The following is a 5,143-nucleotide window of genomic DNA, read 5'->3' as shown; positions in this document are numbered from 1 at the left end:
CCGCCCAGTGGTTTCGTGTATAATGTGGTGATTTCATGCATATATAACGCAGTTAATACATGCGCTATACATATATAGCGCGGTTTATACTTTAACGGCTAAAACACCGTTAAAGTATAGCGCGGTTTATAAATTGAATGATAACTTTTTTTTTTACACTTATTAATGTTACTTTTGTAAAAAAGCATTTTAGTTCCGGACTCGACCTATGTCATAACATATAAAAGTAAGTAATATTTATGGTTTGTGGATGTTGTATGTGTAAAGTTACTGGCTGATGAATGTGAAAGATACTAATGATAACACATTTAATCTGAAAAAAACAAACATAAAGTAACATTATTATGCTAAGAAAAAATATATACTCCTCTAAATACAATTTTAGTTCAACTATATACCTTCGTTTGCAACTAAATACTTTGGTTATTTCTACCATGTTTAGCTTTTCATTTTCTAAACTTGGCATGTTGATTTGATTCTACACTAAATTAACTGATCTAACGTCTCAGTTAGTCTCTGTGGATGTCAACCTTCAGATGTCGTGCCTCACAAAAATGGGAGACAAATGGTCGGGTGAAAGTCATGAACTTGTTAATGTCCATCTAGCTAAGATTAAACCAATTTTAAATTAGTATAAGTTGAAAGTAAAATATGCAAAACCAAGAGATAAAATTGCGAAGATTAAACAATGGAGTATCAGTGGGAACACATCTTTAAAAATCATAAGAAACTATGATTTCTCTAGTTCCTTGTTTGGTATTGAAAACATCTAGAGTAGTTATATAAAAATAGACAAACTAACGATCGCGGAATGTTGAGTCCCACATCAGTTTTGGATGCTTTAGTTGGTCTCTTAACATAGTCTTGGGCAATCACCATGAGCTAGCTTTCGAAGATAAATTAGACTCAAAGTTTTTTCTTAAATCACTGTACTATATAGATCCTTCCCAAGTACGTATGATTTATCTGATGTTGGACTCTCATCTTATATCGTTCGCGCTCCAGATATCTAGTCCTAGACGTAGAGGAGTGTTGATTCCCGTATCAATTGCGGATGTAGTAATTGATCTCTAAATATGATCTTGAGCCATTCTTATCTCATGAACGAGAATTTTGAGTAATCCCATAATCCGTTTTCTTATCACGAAGCACCATAAAAAGACATGACAGGAGCGTGGAGGCATTGTACGATACATAGTTGACTAGGGTTGACCCCTTCTGTCAAAGACTTATGAATAGACAACATATATAACCTTAAAGACAAAAAACAAGTTGTCATTGGCAGCACAACTTGGTACTATAACAATTTAAGAACCCCACTATCCTCGCTGTTTAGAAATTGTACGCTAATTTGACCAAAATTATGGTAACTGGTGAGAAAAGAAAAGGAAGACTTATTCAGGGTAACTGGGTAAATTTTAGGGCGAGTGATGTGTATATGTTTAAGCCCACATGTTTCCTTGTCTTAATACTAGCTGTTTGTGGCCAAGTTTAGCAGTCAGACGAGTTGGTTTGATAAATCAAGCCGCCTTTAAAATTTAATACGGGTGTGAACTTTCCCTCCTTTTTTTTCCTTCAAAAAATCTAGGGAGGAATTTGTTGTGAATAGGAGAATAAGATGAAGGAAGAAGATCTTAATTCTGATGCGATATAAATTTGTTTAATTTACACCCAAGTATCGTAACATAGATCTGTAATCACTAAATTACAACTCTAATTTTGAATTTGAACGTTTTTATTTGAATGATATGCTAATGACTATTTGCCTTCTATCATTTCATGACCAAAACTCTTCAGTACTGTAACCTAAACAAGTGTACGAACATACTAATACATTTCTTTCTAGGGCTCGTTTTGTAAATATCTGCAACACATACTATGTTTTTATCACACTCAGTGGCGAGGTCAGGAAATTCAATAAAGGTGTTCAAATTTTTGAACATCTATCCTTTGCCAGTGGGCTATATATGCAAGAGTGTTCAAAGTCTATTTTTAATCAATAACAAGTAATATTTTACCTTATATGTATGTAGTATAATTTTTCGGTAACATAGCTTCGCCCCTGAATTCACACTTAGTAAGTTATTGAAACTTTCTTCTACACTCTAGTACTGATATTCAACATACTTTTTTCAACTTTAAGTTACTTCATAGATTACAATTATTACGCTCAATTAGGATTTCTCATCTCTCAGTTAGGTTCAAGGATAAATAGGATACATGGTCCGGTCAATATATATGACAAATCCCACCTAGCTACTGTTTGCATGAGAACTGTCATGGGCTGCTTTCCAGACATGCCCCATGACCCCTTGGTCGCGCCCCATGGCGGCCTAGCAAGCCTCACAATGCCTAGCGCCATGGTCGGCCCCGTGGTCTTGGCTGCGCCAAGTGACAAGCGCGCATGCGCCTCTGTCGCCCCACCGATGCCTCTCGCCAGCGCCCAAGGGCTGGCCAATGACAACAGCGCCGCGCGCCCTGACAATGCCGCGCGCGCAGATCCTGATGCCTCGCCAGCGCCCAGCTGCAGGCCCATTCCAGCAGCGCCTCGCGCACAGACCCTGATGCCAAGCACCAGTGCCCAGCCTCAGGCCAGCACATCAAGTGTCGCGCGCGCCCACAGCAACGCGCGCGCAGACCCTGACCCGCAAGACAAAGATGCTGCCATCGGACTTAGTTTTTCCTTGTAATAATCTAAGTCCTTTTCATTGTAATCATAGGCTAGTTTACATCATTTTCATTTCAGTGTGCTTCTACAGCTTTATTAGGACTAGTCTTGTAATGTTGGTTTATTTTTTTTAAGCATTATTAAGGGGGACCAAACAATCAAACATTTTCAAGCAAGCATTTTCTGGTGTCTCTCCCCCTCGACACCGCATCATTGTAATCAGCATTTTCATTCATCAATAAAATCATCATCATCATTCAAAACCCAATTCTCTCTCAGCTTCCGCAATTTGCTTACGACATTGGTTTTCCCGCACGGCACTGACAATCTAGTCTAGCGTGCGGCGAGGACCTCATTGGCGGACAGCAACCGCACTGACATCGGTTGCTTAGCCTTACGTTGCCCTTACAAATATCATCAGGAAGGCGTTGCGTAACAGTTGGTATCAGAGCCTAGGCTCGACATCGGACGAGGGAACATTTGCCATCATCACCATTTCTGACCATGGTGAATCATGGGGAGAGTCTAGCATCCCTAGAAGAGACGGTTGACCGATTACGACCCATCGTAGAAACGGTGCCTGATCAAAGCAACAACCTAGTGCAAAGGTTGGACGACCTGGACCGCCGAATGCGGCAGGTGGAAAATGACATTGCAAACATCAGTCGTGACTCCGACGAGGACCGACAAACGGCAGCCATCGAAACTGCCAATATTCATGGCAAATTTGAGGACCTCCAACAGGAGAGTGCCGACGATTTAGCCCATCAGCAACATGAGGCAGACAGACTAACTGCCATGCAGCAAACCATAAACGACTTGACAGACAAGCTCAACGTTGTCAATGCTGCCTTACAGAGCCTACTTCGAGAAGGCGACCATCACATCAGGGGTGCAGAAAACCTCACCCCCATTCCACAAAAGCTTAAGATACCGGAGCCCAAGCCATACGACGGATCCCGGGATGCTAAAGAAGTGGAAAACTTCATCTTCGACGTCGAACAATACTTCGATGCCGTGGGCCATTTGGAGGAATCCAAAAAGGTAGCAACTGCTGCCATGTATCTTCAGGGCGATGCCAAACTTTGGTGGCGGGTCAAATACGAAGCCATCAAGGCCGGTGAAGATACTCTTCAGACATGGGACGAATTGAAGTTAGCCATACGCCTGCAGTTCTTTCCCGAAAATGTGGAATACAATGCAAGGAGAAAGCTACGGGACCTCCGCCACACCAAATCAGTGAGGGAGTACGTGCGCGAATTCTCCGCACTCATGCTGAACATACGCGACATGGGGGACAAAGACAAACTCTTCGCATTCATAGAAGGTTTGAAACCTCATGCCCGTATGGAACTACAGTGACAACGGGTAGACACCCTGCCCAAGGCCATTCAAGCTGCAGAATGTCTTGGAGATTATCATTTGGGAACTCAGAACGACAGGCCCCAGCCGTCTGTCCGAGGGGGATTCAATGGGCACCATCCCAGCAATGGTGGCCCAAGCAAAAGTGGGGGAGATCGGAGTGCATCCAAAACTAAGACTCCTCCCTCCAACAGCAACAGTGCTGCATCCATCAACAACAATCAGGGGAGAAAGCCTCCCTCAGAATGCCGTCATTGCGGCGGGGCACATTGGAACAATGAATGCCCAAACATCAAGGTCAATGCTCATCAGACTGTCGAGGATGAGACAGATGCATCAGACACATCCGAAGACGACCAGGTAGGCGCCTTCAATGCAATTGTTGGCTCTATCCCACATGCCTTAGCGGGGACCAGTGCATGTCCTCCTAAGAAAACATCAGTCCCTATCACCAAGAAAGGGAAAGAAAAGATGGACGAGAGGCCTCCTAAACAAGAGAGGACCCTAATGTTCGTCGAATTGAAAGTGAACGGCAAGCCCCTTCACGCATTGATAGACATGGGTGCCACCCACAACTACTTGTCATCAACGCAAGTAGAGCGCCTAGGTCTTGTTGTACAAAAGAGCAAAGGCCGCGTCAAGGCTATCAACTCACCACCTCAGACATTGGGTGGAACAACTACAAATGTCCCAGTGAAACTTGGCCCATACAAAGGAAGCATCGACCTGCGCATCGCAATCATAGATGACTTCGACATCATAGTGGGTTTGGAGTTCATGAGGCAAACCAACACCATTCCAGTACCATTTGCCAACATGCTCCTGATGATGGGAGAAAACGGGGCCAAGCCCTGCACCATACCATGCTTTCCCATAAAGATGGCCGCTGAAAACATCTCGGCCATGCAGTTGGAGAAGGTAGTCAACAGACATGAACCCCAAGTTCAGGCTACCCTTCGCAGCAACAATCAGCCATCATGTCATCGGCCTCAAAAGACTGGTGACGCTCATCATCGCATGAAGACTTGTCAGCCATGCCACAAGGACAAGTCGGATCACTCATCACAGTCGGGACCCTCGCAGCCATTACATGTCCCTCAGAGACCATGGGAA

The sequence above is a fragment of the Nicotiana tabacum genome, chromosome 10, assembly GCF_000715075.1.
Source record: "Nicotiana tabacum cultivar K326 chromosome 10, ASM71507v2, whole genome shotgun sequence".
NCBI classification, from domain to species: Eukaryota; Viridiplantae; Streptophyta; class Magnoliopsida; order Solanales; family Solanaceae; genus Nicotiana; species Nicotiana tabacum.
Note: the sequence above shows the minus strand (reverse complement) of the source record.